This window comes from Quercus suber, unplaced genomic scaffold (genome assembly GCF_002906115.3).
Source record: "Quercus suber isolate HL8 unplaced genomic scaffold, Cork oak 2.0 scaffold_6, whole genome shotgun sequence".
NCBI classification, from domain to species: Eukaryota; Viridiplantae; Streptophyta; class Magnoliopsida; order Fagales; family Fagaceae; genus Quercus; species Quercus suber.
In genome coordinates this window covers 3,184,676-3,201,085 of record NW_027069472.1, presented here as the reverse complement: position 1 = coordinate 3,201,085, position 16,410 = coordinate 3,184,676, and the positions used below count along the sequence as shown (strand labels likewise).

Here is a 16,410-nt window from a genome sequence, read left to right as displayed (position 1 = left end):
ATGTGAGACTATATCATAAATATATTCCAAGTAAGTTTTTAAGTACAAAAACCAAAATGTTTAGAATAAATGAATTGTAAAAAAAATGGTGCTTCATAATAATTTTTTTAAAAAATAGACAATTTACATTTCATACCTAATAATATCCATACAAATTTTTTTAAAGAGTTAACAAAATATAAAAATGACTATCAATAGTATTTAAAATATATATATATATATAAGAATTATATTATGCATCTTATTGTAAATCTTTAAATGTATTTATGCATATGCATGAGGTTATAAGCTAGTATACATAATAATAGGTGAAGTTGAGAAAAATTCAAATTACAATTCCAAATTAGAGTTTCAATTTTGCGCCATGAGTCTTAAATTATTTATTTTGAAAGAGTTTTATTTCTTAATTTTAGAATCAAATGTGAGACCACATCATAAATATTCATCCAAGTGAGTTATTAAGTAAAAAAACCAAAGAGTCTAAAATAAATAAATCGTAAAAAAAAAGGTGCTTCACAATAATTAAAAAAAAATATAGACAATTTACATTTTATACCTAATAATATTCTTACAAATTTTTTTAAAGAGTTAACAAAATATAAAAATGACTATCAATAGTATTTAAATTATATATATAGAAATTATATTATATATCTTATTGTATGTCTTTAAGTGTATCCATGTATATGCATGAAGTTACAAGCTAGTTAATATATAATGTCTTCTACCTCAATTATACAAAAGAGTATTTTTAGGAAAACAAAAAAAAAATTTATAGTACTATTCCACCATGTTATTAAAGAGTGACTTTTTAGTGTTATAACACTTCTAACAAAAAATTAAGGAAAAAAAGATGTTGATATTTAATTGAGAAATTTAAATGAAACAAATTCTTGATTCTTTCCACACATTCTTTTTCTTTCTCCTCCTATTTTTCACATTACAAGTTTTTGGTGAGTCTCAATGTGTGACAAAATCTGCACATGCTCCAAAACCTTGAAACTCAATCTCATTGCTATTGCTGTCATTTTAGTCACAAACCATTTGCCTCTGAGTTCATTCTCGCTATTGCCTAATTTTGTGTTTTTGAGTTGATATCATTAATTTAAGATATTGCACAACAAGAAGAAGCTTAAAACTATGGTTTAGAATATTGGCTTTAATTTTTATAACAACATTAAAGCAATATCTTACTAAAATCACTTTGAAGATTATACTTCTCAATTATATAATGATGAAGAAAAATTGTGAACTTTAAAGGCTACTAAAGTATCATCAAAACCTTCAGAATATTTGACTCATAGATGAATAACCAGAAATTTAGTAATTTCGATGCCGAATCAGAGCTACTGTAGACTCTGCAACCAAAATAAAAAGGATGAGTATGTCACATAAGATAACATGTAAAACTAGCCAAAGTTTTGAGGCATTTAATATGCAAGTGATGAGCATGGCTCGTAGAAAAACTAGTGATGCTGTGATGGCTATAATAATCATGTTATCCTGTATTGTAAATGGACTAGTTTGAGTTCCAAAAATTTCCAAGCCAGATTTAGAACACGGGCATGGATTTTCATTAGAAAAAACATTTAAGTTATCCTCATCTACACCTTAGATGAAATATGGTACAATGCTGCATATCTAGTCATAAAATGGTAATTCCCTTGTCAATAACTTCATCAATCATTCAAACTACCTACAATTCTCTTGTTAGAATTCTGTATTCTCTCATTTATAATGCCCATGTTAACAAAGTATGGATCAAGTTTTCTTAGAAAACTTTTTGATTACAAGGATTCCTCTGTACCTACTTTCATAATGCACTCCTTTTGCCAACTTCTATTTGGTCAACATGCATCATTGGGACAACTTTTACATTCAAAGCAGAAAGCCAAAGCAATTGGTTTCTACAACAAAAAGCCAAAGCAATTGGTTTCTACAACAGAAAGCCAAAGTAGTTCAACATAATACACACATACAATATGGCAAAAATTGATTGAAAATATTCATAACTAATACCCAAGTTCAAACACATACAATATAGCAAACATTGATTGAAAAAATGTATAACTAATATTAACTAAATTCCTAGTTATTGAATGTGCAAATTATATTAGGAAATAAATCAAGGCCATATGCATAGAAAATTATATTAAAAAGAGCAAAATCTTACAGGGTTTCTAAAAGCTCAATTCCCATACAACGAATACTAGCATCTCTTGGATTGAGTCTTGGAATCTCATTGTGCCTGTACTCACCCAAAAAAAAAAAAAAAAATCAATCAATATTTGTAACAAAACTGTAAAGGAAACAGAGATTATGATTACAATCCGAATAATGAAATCACAAAAGTCAAACAATTAGAACTCAAAATAAGCAAATCGATGAGGAGCTCAGTTTTCTAAGAAATGTGAAACGAAAATCAAGGGGAAATCAATGAAAAAGTGTGGATAAACCCAAAAAAAAAAAATCAAAGACGAAATTAAGGTTTGTGACTTCTATGATCAATTCGTACCTAATTGGAGTAACTTGTATGCTTTGTTGTTGCTGAGAACACTATGCCGAGAGAGACGAAGAGTCACAAATTGCCGAGATCAATTTGTACCTAATCGGACCTGTGCGATTTCCATGATTGTTGAGCTCTAGAGGATTCGAGATTTCCATGATCGTCAAGTCAAGCTATGAGTTTGGATTTGTGCTTTTTCAGTTTCTGTGGAAGAGTGAACTAAATAGAAAATTTTGCTTTGGGGCTATCTTTTTAAATTTTTTTTTTTGTGGGCTTTTTTCAAGGGCTGAAAATTTTGTCATATTTTATCAGGGATTGTGGGCTTAAAAATGCAAACGTTTTGGTACAAAACTTGCCTGCTCTTTTTTTTTTTTTTTTTTTTTTTTTTTTTTTTCACATTTATTTCAAGGGCGTTTTGACTTATTCTGAGGGACTTAATAACCTTTGAGATAAAGTTTAGTAATATAACCAGCCAAATTTGTATTTATGGATTGTATTGGCAGATTTTAGTACACTCTTGGTAAAAGAGGGTTGAAATAAATAAAGTTTGTTGTAGAGCATGAGAACCTGAATGTGGAAGCAAACAAACACTTCATTGTTTTCACCAAATACCATCTTATCATATGTGCAGGCTATTGCGAAGTTTTTCACTCCTACCAAACACTCTCAAATTTAGCTTTCCATCACCTCTAACAGGTGGTACCACTAGCTACATAACTATTTCAATTTTTCTCTCCTTAAATACTTAAATACTACCATACCTTAATTAATCATACTCTCAACTATTGAACTCAAACCATAAGCCACTAATCAAAAGCTACATATGTAATTATTTCAAACACTGGCTGGATTCTGCGCATCGTGTGATGCATTTGATATCACAAATTTCTTGTTAATTTCTTCCAATATTTCAATAATTTTTATTGTAAAAAATTGTAATTTTTAGAAAGACAATATAGAGGTGTATATATTGATTTAATCATATTATATGTGTACAAAACTTTGAAAATTATATGATATAAATATGTATGTTTCATACCTACTCAAAAATGCAAATATCGTTTTGATAAAATAAAAATGTAAATGTCTTTCAAATTTTTTTTTTCATACTTGTTATGTGTTATTAACTTTTTTATTTTTATTTTTTATTATTGGACTTTGTTTTAATTGTTGCAAAATCAAGTAAACTTTAATAAGAATATCATATTTTAAATCAATTGCTTCTCATATAAATCTTAAAAAATTACATCAAAATTTCATTATACTTAAATAATTAATGCATTATTTGAAATAATAATATAACAAATATTATTTTATTTTATATATATACACACACAATAGCCTGGGATGCTCAGAGGCCATAAATAAAATAAAAATTAACATTTGTTTGGGTTGTGGTGTATGTAAAAATAGAAATTGAGATGTTGGGAGAGTTGTAAAATGATATGGCAAAATAGATAAAATAGGTTTTTAGGGTGTAAAATAGAGCTTTTTTAGCATCTCGGATGCTAATGCTTTGAAGGAGTAAAAGAGTAAAGTAGTTGTATTTCCGAAGCGGAGAAGTTTTGAGAATTGAGAGGCATCAAGAAGTTGTTGTTACTGCATGGGAGTGTGATATGGCTTAACTTATTGTGTGGCACACACCATTTGTGAATTAAGGTGTGTGTTACCATGTGCCCCGCACAATGTACCACACGCAATGTCACTATTTCAAACTTTCAACATCCACTTGTTAAATACTGCCTCACCTTACGAGAATGTATTTGGTATCAAATGATACCATGTCAGCAGTATTAAAATCCAATAAATATGAGACACGCAATGTCACTATTTCAAACTTTCAACATCCACTCCTTCAATACTGCCTCCTCACCTTACGAGAAGGTATTTGGTATCAAACAATACCGTGTCAACGGTATTAAAATCCAATAAGTGTGAGATATGTCAGCAAAAAATAATTAACCCACTAACAAATGAAAGACATATGTTAGTGGGTAGTTATTTTTGCACACATGTCTCTCGTTTATTGTATTTTTATATGGATGACACAGTAGTATTTGATATAAAATACTTTTTCCTCACTTTACTACTTATTGATAGTCTGATTCACACAAAGCTATTGCTAGTACTAGTGCTAGTGCTAGTGCTAGGAATTATCACTCACTTGCACTTTCAAAGTTTCAGTCACTATCCTAGTAAAAAAATGCAACATTATTCACTAATTTTCCATTCATTCTTTTTGTTTCTCCTCCTCTTATCTTTCGAATTACAAGTTTCCAATGAGTCTCAATGTGTGACAGAATCTACACATAGGTGTCAAGACAAATCCAAGGCCTTAAAACTCAATCTCATTGCTATTGTTGTTATTTTAGTTACTAGCATGATTGGTTTATGCCTCCCACTACTTACACAATTGATATCAACTCTTAATCCTGATTCCAAAGAATTTTCTATCATCAAAGCATTTGCCTCCGAGGTCATTCTTGCTACTGGCTACATGCATGTTTAGCAAGATTCCTTCGCTTGCTTAGAGTCCGAATGTTTGCCTGATCACCCTTGGAAAAAATTTTCATTTTCAACATTTGTGGCTATGATATCTGCCTTATTAACCCCAATACTAAACTCACTTGCAATGTCTTATCATACCAAACCTAACGCTCAATGGATTTTGGAAGAAGCAATAGTAATTTGAAAAAAGCGACCACCATTGAATTACACACTAATATTGGGATGATAGTCAGTCCAAATTGTTAAGGCATTGTGTTGTCTCTCAGGTATATATATACATGAATCAAGCTATTACATTTGTTAGTATAAATCAACGTCAGATTTTGAAGATTTTTTTTTAATGTAATTACCTTTTTAGCTTCGACTTTGCTTTATTTCATTCATTCAATTTTTGTGTAAGAATTTAAAAATATGATATTCATATGGTCCTTACTTCTTAGCTTTAGTATATTTGTAAATTTATAATGTGTCATGGCTAGAATAATCAAACATTCAACAATAATAATAAAAAGTGTATGTATTGAATGCAGGTTTTAGAAGTGGGGATAGTGGTGCACTCGGTGGTGATTGGGCTTTAATTATGTGCCTCACATAATCCATGCATGATTAGACCACTTATTGTTATCATGTGCTTCTCTTTGAAGGAATGGGTCTAGTAGGATGCATACTACAAGTTAATTTTAATAATCTATACACTCCTAATTAAATTATTTGTGCATCCAAACCAAAACATACAATTACATGGTTTCTAACCTAAAATGCATGATCAGGCGGATTATAAATTAAAGATGAACATGATAATGGTGTTCTTTTTCTCATTTATAGTGCAACGCCATTTGGCATCACTCTAGGGTTATGTCTATCAAATATGTATAGTGAGAACAATCCAACAGCTCTTATTGTGGTGGGAGTATTGAACGCAGCATCAACGGGTATATTAAATTATATGGCGTTGGTCAATTTCCTTGCGATTGATTTCATAGGGTCCAAGTTGCAACAAACTGTAAAGCTTCAAATGCTGGCTTTTCTTGCTGTTCTTTAAAAATGGTTTCTGTAGTGTGATTTGTGAAGCACCACAACCTTAATTAATCATACTTGCACTCAAACCACAAGCCTCTAATCAAAAGCTACATCTGTAATTATTTCAAACACTGGCCGAATTTTTGCACATTGTGGTGCATTTGATATCACAAATTTCTTGTTAATTTCCTCCAATATTTCAATAATATTTATTGTAAAAATTTGTAATTTTTAGAAAGACAATAAAAAAAATTGCGTATATCGTGATTTAATCATATTATATATGTTAAAAAGTTTGAAAAATACATGATATTTATATGCATGTTTCATACTTACTCAAAAATGCAAATATCGTTTTGATAAAATAAAAAAGTAAATATCTTTCAATTATTTTTGTTACACTTGTTATGTGTTATTAACTTTTTTTTTTCCTTTTTATTATTATTGGACTTTGGACTTTGTTTTAATTGTTGCAAAATCAAGTAAACTTGAGTAAGAATATCATATTTTAAATCAATTACTTCTCATATAAATCTTAAAAAATTACATTTGGAGGGGGCGGTGATCCATAGCCCAACCCAAGTTAAGTGGGTAACTACTGTGTAGAGGCCCAATGCAATTAATTTTTAGAGGTAGGTTGATAAGGTCAACATTTTCAAGCCTTAATAGATTCGTTAAGGAGTTTGGAGAAGAGTCCAATTCTTAGGTCATTAAAGATACGAACGATTACCAGTAAGAAAGGCAAAGATCTGCATCAACTCTTCCTTGGATTAGTCCGAGGATCACTAGTTCATATATTACTCATTTCTCGGTTACAAAGCTTCTTATTGCCTTTTATCTTTTTTTTTGTCCAATTCCCCCCCCCCCCCATTTTAAGGGAGACTCCTTCCTTTTTATAGTAGCTAGGGCCTCATCCCAGCCCTCCACCTAGGCTGCTATGGATCCTTGCTTGGATACTTGTCCTATCAATGCTTGGCTAGTGCTGGTAGAGTAGGTTGCAAGCTGTAAAAACACTGTCTAGGGGTCATTCTACCATTAAATGTGGCAGGCTAAGTTGGTACAGTGTATTTAATGCAGAAGTGATGGGTACTTTATCTAAAAACTTCTCCTCTTCTTTATCTGTACGTCTTTACTTCTTTTCACGGTCTTCAATCTTCTGGCTCAGGTGGCTTGTCTACAGTCTTCCAAGGAGCGTTCACTCTTCAGGCTGGCTCCTTGGGCAGGCCGCTTCTTTGGTTTCAATATCTGAGCTCTTGTCAATGTGTCAGGTCGAAGCTAATGAGAAGTCGGGCCCACCTTCTCCTTGGGTCGAACCTACCTGGCAATATTCCGCATTCAAACCTTACCCTCCCACAACATCAAAATTTCTTTATACTTAAATAATTAATGCATCATTTGAAATAATAATATAACAAATTTTTTAAAATTCTATACACACACACACACTAGCCTAGGATGCTCAGAGGCTATAAATAAAATTAAAATAAAAATTTGTTTGGGTTGTGAAGGAGTAAAAGAGTAAAGTAGCTGTATTTCGAAAGCAGAGAAGTTTTGAGAATTGAGAGGCGTCAAGAAGTTGTTGTTAATGCATGGGAATGTGATGTGACTTAACTTAATTATTGTGTGACACACGCCATGTGTGAATTAAGATGTGTCACCATGTGCCCGGTGCAATGTACCACACGCAATGTCACTATTTCAAACTTTCAACATCCACTTCTTAAAAACTGCCTCACCTTACTTCTTATTGACAGTCTCATACACACAAAGCTAGTGCTATTGCTAGGAATTATCACTCGCACTTTCAAAGTTTCAATCACTATCAATCTCGATTAACTGGTGGGATTGCTGCTAAATCTCCAACTGGTGAGTATGTTGGGTCAGCTGCTAGCTTTGCTAAATCTTCTGCTGTTGGATATCAAATTGTGAGGGGTACTTAGCAAGGCATGGAAATTGCGACGGATTCAATTGCTAGAGGATCGACTAAAATGACTTCTTTAATAGGTAAATCAACGGGAGATAAATAGTGGTGGGACAATTAGTGTATCCGCAGGCCTTGCCCTAGCTACCGGATAAGCTACAAGTCTAAGAACCTTGGCTAATGTCACCCTAGGAAAGAAGTTGGGATAGGAACTGTATCCTTTGCTTCTACTGCTACTAGATCAACAACTGCATAATCAACAAAAAGAACTGGTACTGGATCTACTGATGCTCTGACTTATGAGGCGACTCTGCTGCTTCATCGACGACTGGATCAAGATCAGAATCAACAATAGAAAAAATTGCTGCTCTTGGTGGTGCTTCTAGCTCTAGAAATTATTCATCCCTAAGATCAAATTCTTTATCTCAAGACCAAGACTTGGACTCTTCACCTCGCCCATGAAAGCCATAATATGGATCTATTAACTTGGCCTTCTACAGGCTAGGATAGTAAAAAAATGCAACATTATTCACTAATTTCCATTCATTCTTTCTCTTTCTCCTCCTCTTATTTTGGGCATTACAAGTTTCTAGTCAGTCTTAACACTACAACAAAATGTATTTTTAGTGACGAAAATTAGTGAGGAAATACTTTTTGTCCCTAAAAATACAGATTTAGTGATGAAATATGAATTTCATCACTAATAATGAGAAAAAATTATAACATTTAGCGACGAAAAATAATTTTCGTCGCTACTGTGATATGAAAAATGGGCACCAGCAAGGAAAACTTTGGCGGGAACTTAATTAATCTATAGCGACAAAATATTTTGTCGCTAAAAGTTAAAATTTTTAGTGACGAAATATTTCGTCACTGTAGGTATTGCTATAGATAGCACTAGCGATGAAAATAATTTCGTCTCTATAAGGAAGAATTAGCGACGTAAAATAATAGTCACTAAAAATAATCATGATTTTTCATTCCATTGTTTTAGCGACGAAATCAAAATTTGTCACTAAAAGTATGCTATAAGGACGAAATTTGAATTTCCTCTCTAAAAATCTTAACAAAAATCTGGGTTCTTTAGTGACGAAATTGAGCTTCGTCGCTAAAGAGGTTTCTAATTCCCTTAAACCCATTTCAGCAAACATATTTCACTTCCCACCTCTTTTTTGGTCACTTCCCTCCCAAACACAAACTATTTTCCCTTCCTTTCTCTCACAAGCCTAAATGTAAGCTGTCGACCATTCGCCTCCCGATGACCCTTCGCCTCCCTTCCCCTCACTAACCAGATCCGAGCCTTTCCACTGGACTCACTGAATCAGCACCCTAGCCCAAATCCACGACTTTCGAATCAGTGCCCACCAGACTCACCTAGTCAACTCGCTCTACCTCTCTCCTCCTCTTCGATCTTTCTCCACTGTCGACCCCGCCGTCATCTCCGCCATCCTCCAACGCAACCGCTTAACAAACTCCGGTCAATGCCTTCACCGACAGTATCCCCTACTTCTTCGGTAGGATCTATGGCATGTGCTACCCCCCAGAGGAAGACAATCTCCCCTTCTCCCCTTAAACGCAGGTCCACTCTACACATTCAATGCATTTCCCCTATATTTCAAACTTATAAACACAAGAAACTTACCAAAATAGAAATAAAAATCAAATCAAATCAAATTCAGACTTCAAAAGAAACTTGCTTTGAAACCAAAAAAAGCAAAGCAAAGCAAAGAAATGACTGCGATCACAGTGAACTAGTTCGCTTAGTGCATCACTTGCCATGCTTAGAGCCCCGACCAGTCTAGTACTTTTCTATTACTTTTCCTATTTTTTTTTCTTTCTTACTCTGTTTGTTTCCTGAGATATATATATATATATATATTTTTAAAGTAGGAAAATCGTTACTCAGCTCATTGATCAGGTTAATTTTGTAGTTGGGGTAAAAGTGTTAGTGTTTTAGAGTAATAATTTTGTTTTTATTTGAGCATTTTATTTTTGGGCCCTGATTAGTTGGTAGTGGTTGATGACTAAGTCGTTTTTGGCTTGAAAATTTGATGGAATATTGTGTGATTTTGAATTTAGGCAGTGATTTGTTGCTTTGTTTGTGGCACTGTTTGGCTCCTGAGAAATTGTTGGAAGGGTTTTGTGAAGGTTGCAGAGAACTGTATTGTTTATTTGATTGATTTAGTTATTGGTGTTGAACAACATTATAATTTGAGCTTTTAGATCTAAAAGGGGATGATTTGGGGTATTTTGACATTGCATATATAAATTTGTGAATAGGGGGTTTTTGATTGTATTGTTGTTGTAGTAATTTTCTTTTGCATAAAGTGGGCAGAAAATGATGGATATTGTGGTTGGTTATATTTTGAATTGTAAACAAATGGAATGGTGTTGAAACAAACCCTTGCTCAATATGTTAGGATTGTTTAAAGTGATTAATCTCTTTTCGTTTTGCATACTTCATGTGAGCAAGCTAAAAGAGGGTATTTGCTACTTGCGGCGGCATCTTTTGACCCCAAAAATTTATTATGCAGTCCCTTTGTGTAGTTTATTTACCATATTGACTGCAATGAGATGGTGGTTCTAGAAGAATTGTTAGATTTGCTACCATCTAGTTTGATGAACAATTCTTCCCACGTAGGATTGTAATTTTTGATGGGCATATGACTCTGAGGATGCAAACTAGTTTGTTTAATAGGTGGTAGGCTATTTTAAAAAAATTTTCAATTGAACTGATGCTAATATACAATATGTTTGTAGATCAGTGATATATTTATATAATGTGCATTCTCAGATTCTAGAGTGTCATTCATTCTGCAATACTGAAACTCTCTTAGAGTTTGGAAGCTATTTTTGACATATTATTGAAATATTTTAAGATATGGTAGATAGTAAATACGTGTTACATGTTTGATCTCATTTCTTACTACTGAATCGAATCACCATTCATGGATTGGATTTGATTTTGGTGACTGTAGCTATGCGATGTCACAATGACTTGTTTATATCTTGTTTCCAAACTTATTTACATTTTTCTCTTTGAAAATTTGTTGGTGTAGGACTTGAAAGGCAGACCACTACGAGTCAATCAGGCAGATGCTAAGCCCCCAAGATGTCAATTTTGAGTTTTGACTCATTCGAATGTCCTTGACCATCAAAAGACATGGGGTATAACTCTTAACCTACTGTAAATTAAACTGGGTTTAAGAGTTATTTATTTCATGAAATCATTGTGTTCTAGCCCCTGTTCTCAATCCTATGATTGTGTTTACTTTGATATGTATAAAAGAGAGAGAAAAATGAAAAGGAAAAAAAAAAAAAAAAAGCTACTGTAGATCTTTTATTTTGTTTTGTTCTTTCTTTAGCTGCTCAGGTTCTGAGGTACTAACAGTTTGTTTTCTAAATGGTTATGAACTTACTTGCTTATCTTGGTGCTGCAATTTTGCACCCAATGGGTCTTGAATTCACAACCCACAATTTTGCAATTTTTTTCCCTTTCGTGTTATTGCATCTTATGGCAATATTTGTAAGACTTGAAGGTCATAATTTATTGAAGGAAGATGTGTTTGTTTTAAAATAATGAATAACAGATATGGATAGGAACAAATTGGAAATATCCCATTTACATGTGTTTGTTTTGTAGATTTGAAAATTTGGTTAGAAGAGCCATAATCAATGAAAGCATGATTTATTGTTTTCAAAAGGAAAAAAAAAATGTGTATATACCCTAGGTCTTACCTATAGGGGTGATTCATCTTCAAGTTAAAACACTTATTAGTTAGTACTTTATTTTAGCAATTGATCTGTACTACATGGTGTGACTACTTTTTTTTATGCATTATTTGAAACTAATTGTATTATATTACACTTGAAAATCTATATTTGCTTTCTACAACTTATACATTAGGAGTTGTGATTTTTAATTCATTGGTGTGACTACTGTTAATGCATTGTTAGAAATGTTTCTTATAACATAGTTAATGTTTTTACTTTACGATTATAATGTAGTATTGTTTTTATATTAGTGTATATTTCTTATTGGTGGCTTTTAGGAGATTTACTTTTGGCATTATTTGAAAACATATGAGGACATTCTTTGTTGGTTCTAATTATATTATGCTACACTTTTTGTATTGTTATAAAACATCTTGAGTTATTGTATGTGTTGCAAACAATTATTGTATGGAAGGAGTTTGAATTGGATACTTGTTTTATTTTTTACTTGTGGAATGTATGGATCTTTTTTTATAAATGTGTTGTTGAAATAAATGTGTTATTCAAATGTGAGGTTTTAATAATGTAATGACAGGTTACAGGTTAATATCAAAGCCATGAAAAAATTAAAAACAGAAAATAAGTTTTAGCAACGAATTTTTTCGTTACAAATATAGCAACAAAAAATCGTTTTAGTGATGACATATTACGTCGCTAAATATAGCTAAATTTTGTAAGAAATGGTTTTAGTGACGAAAATTTTCGTCGCTATATGTGCATGGATTTTCTTAAAAATAGTTTTAGTGACGAACTTTTTCGTCACTATATGTACCCAAAAATAGTTTTAGTGATGAAATTGTTTTTCACTAAATATTATTTAATAAACTAAAGTGTTTTTAGTGACGAAAGTAAATATTATTTAATAAACTAAAGTGTTTTTAGTGACGAAATACTTTCGTCACTGAATAGTGTTTTTAGCGAGAAAAATCTTTAGCGACGAAACGTTTTTGTTGTTGAAAGTATTTTATTATTATTTATTTTTAAACAAGTCAGACTTTTAGTGAATTTTTCATTGCCAGGACTTTTAGCGATGGGGTTTCAGCGACGAAATGAATTTCGTTGCTAATTAGTAGATTTCGTCACTAAAGGTCTTGAGCGACGAAAAATTGGACTTTTAGTGACAAAATTTTTTGTACTAAAAATACATTTTGTTGTAGTGCAATGTGTGATAAAATCTACACATGGTGTCACGACAAATCCAAGGCCTTAAAACTCAATCTCATTGCTATTGCTATTATTTTAGTTACTAGCAAGATTGGTGTGTGCCTCCCACTACTTACACAATCCATACCAGCTCTTAACCTTGATTCCAAAGCATTTTCTATCATCAAAGCATTTGCCTCCGGGGTCATTCTTGCTACTGGCTACATGCATGTTTAGCCCGATTCCTTCTCCTGCTTAGAGTCTAATTGTTTGCCTGATCACCCTTAGAAAAAATTTCCATTTTCAACATTTGTGGCTATGCTATCTGCCTTATTAACCCTAATGCTAGAGTACTTATTTGCAATGTCTTATAACACCAAACCTAACGCAAGTGGATTTTGGAAGAAGCAGCAGTGATTTGAAAAAGGCAACCACCACTGATTTACACACTACTACTAGGAATATTAGTGCACGATGCTAGTCATTCCAAATTGTTAAGGCATCATGTTGTCACTCAGGTATATATATACATGAATCAAGCTATTACATTTGCTAATATAAACCAACATCAAATTTTGAAGATTTTTTTAATGCAGTTACCTTTTTAGCTTCGACTTTGCTCTATTTCATTCATTCAACCTTTGTGTAAGAATTTAAAAATCCGATATTCATATAGTCCTTACTTCTTAGCCTTAAAATATTTGTAAATATATAATGTGTCATGGCTAGAATAATCAAACATTCAACTTAAATGCAGGTTTTAGAAGTAGGGATAGTGGTGCACTCGGGGGTGATTGGGCTCTCATTGGGTGTCTCACATAATCCATGCATGATTAGACCACTCATTGTTGCTATGTGCTTCCATCAGCTCTTTGAAAAAATGGGTCTAGGAGGATGCATAATATAGGTTAATTTTAATAATCTATACCCTCCTAATTAAATTATTTTTGCATCCAAACCAAAACATACAATTACATGGTTTCTAACATAAAATGCATGATCAGGCGGATTATAAATTAAAGATGAACATGATAATGGTTCTCTTTTTCTCGTTTACAGCGCCATTTGGCATCACTCTAGGGCTGTGTCTATCAAACGTGGATAGTGAGAACAGTCCAACAGCTCTTATTGTGGTGGGAATATTGGACGCAGCATTAGCAGGTATATTGAATTATAAGGTGTTGGTCAATCTCCTTGCGGTTGATTTCATGGTATCCAAGTTGCAACAAAATGTAAAGCTTCAAATGCTGGCTTTTCTTGTTGTTCTTCTTGGTGTTGGAGGCATGTACTTGTTGGTAAAATAGGCTAAAAAAAGGTTTCTGTAGTGTGATTTGTGAAGCACCACAATCTTCTTTCTTTCTTTTTTTTTTTTTTTTTCTTTTTTTTTTTTTTAAATTTATTATTATTATAATAAATTTATTTAGTTTATTTTTTGTCCTTAGAGAAACTTTTTTATTTTTTATTTTTTTATACAAGATAAAAATTCTACTTTAACCTCATTTAAGTGTATATGTATGTGAAGCCCCTTCCTGGAGACTTAAACCCTGACATTTATCCCCACACTCCACAAGCACTTATACTTGTGAAGTGACCATTGCACCAAGGGTGTGCGGTGGTGTCCCTAAAGAAAATTGGAACTTCATCTTGTCTATCTATACTATTAATAAGAGGATTTCCTGTTTGGGTTTCAACATTTTGCGTATTAAAATACCCTTATACAAATTCTTAAACTCTTTAACGCTTATTTGTTTCTGTTGGGAATTTAGACCCCTTAAACAACCAGATTGCGTAGCCTAGATTAATTAGCCAAGTTGTTACTTAGACAAATTAAGCAATTCTAGGTTAAAACAATCCAAACAATCATATCAAGAATATAAAGCAGCGGAAAATAAATAACACAAGATATGATCACCCAGGAAACCACACGGTAAAAACCTGGGGAGGATTTGACCCACCGATCCTCAAGGCATAACAGAATTCACTATGAAAGAATTGAAGTTCTTACAGAAGGACTACAAGCTCCCGCTCGACTTCCTAATGCTACCCACCAGTAAAACTTCCTAACACGACCACGCGCAGGCTCCGAATCCACGGACTACTTCTTTCTTGAATTCTTCAATCAGCTACAAGCTCCCCGCTTGCTTTTCTTTTAATCTTCAATGGCAGCAACCTTGTTAATCATCAAGATGTAGAAAATATCTCTACCTTGAAAACCCTAAGTTTATGTGAAGGAAAGCTCCTCTAAGATCTCACAAGAGATTCACATAAACAGCAAATATGAGCAACAAAGACTTAGAGAGGTTTGGGTACAAAACCCTAAAAATAAAAGGAGGCACAAGAGGCACTCTAATCTCTCTCTCAGAAGTCCCAAAAACGTTCTAGGGTTTTCCTTATATATAGAAGTGTTTTACTTGAACCCCAAGACGTTTAAATAGAGTTTGGGCTGAACTGGAACTCTGCAGAAAAATAAATCTGTACGTGGTTCGATCGATCGAGTCTAATTTTCGATCGATCGAGCCTTACAGATTTAGTCCAATAAATCTGCACTTACTCGATTCCAGTTTTACAAATAAACATACTTTGAGCAAGCCTAAACAAGACTAAACAACCTGTTTTGATCATGGTTTGCCAACAATACAAATTAGAGTTCTAAATACATAAATTCCTAAATCTTTAGAACCTAACAGTTTCAACATAAAATATTTTCCCATTTTACAGTAATTATTTTGCAATAAAATATTTAATCAAAAGTAAAATATTTTCAATCAACCTAGGCAAATTTGTGTAAAATATTTTACGCTTAAAATTTAGGTAAAATACTATACACTTAAATTTTGGTAAGATATATTACATTTGCTCTCTTGACTTTTACCCGATACTTTCACTCCCTCAAACCTTAGCCCCTCTCACACTCTCTTCCTCTTAGATTTTGCTCTCCCTTCTCACTTTCAAGTTCTCCCTTCTCTCTCTTCTTTTCTCTTTGGCAGTCCATTGGGACTCCTACTGATGAGTGGTGAGGTAATTGGCATTGATGTCTCCAGCATAGAGGTTGTGGCGATAAGTGTGATGCAGATCGTCGATATCCTCCCCTTTACACTCTTCCTCATGTTCCTAATTTCTTTAAGGCCGCATCTCTCAGATCTAGATAGGTGCGTTGTTGGTGGTGAGTTTGGTAGGTGGGTTTAGTTTTGGGTTTTGGTGGTTGGGTATGGTGTTGATAGGTTTTGTTTTGAGTTTGGCAACTGGGTATGGTGTTGGGTGATCGATGGTTTGTCAATTCAATGGTGGTGCATTGGGGGTGGGTTTCAATTTTGATGGTAGATGATTGTGGTGGGTTTTCATTAATCATTGATCTTGGATTTTTTTTTTTTCGTTCTTATTGTTGTGGTGGTGTGGGTGGTGGTTGTTACGATGATGTGGATGGTTGTGTTTCAGCGTTGGATTTTGGTGGCCGTAGCAATGATGGCTTCTTCTTCTTCTTCTTCTTCTACCTTTTTTTTTTTTTTTTTTTTTTTTTTTTTTTTTTTTTGGTTTGTGT

General features: G+C 33.0%; 2 pseudogenes; both read left to right on the top strand.

Annotated features, from left to right (window-relative positions):
* The first annotated feature begins 4,327 nt into the window (after window positions 1-4,327).
* On the top strand, window positions 4,328-6,056 carry LOC112023596 (fe(2+) transport protein 1-like; annotated as a pseudogene).
* Window positions 6,057-7,116: 1,060 nt separating this feature from the next.
* Window positions 7,117-14,176, top strand: LOC112023595 (fe(2+) transport protein 2-like; annotated as a pseudogene).
* The last annotated feature ends 2,234 nt before the right edge of the window (window positions 14,177-16,410 follow it).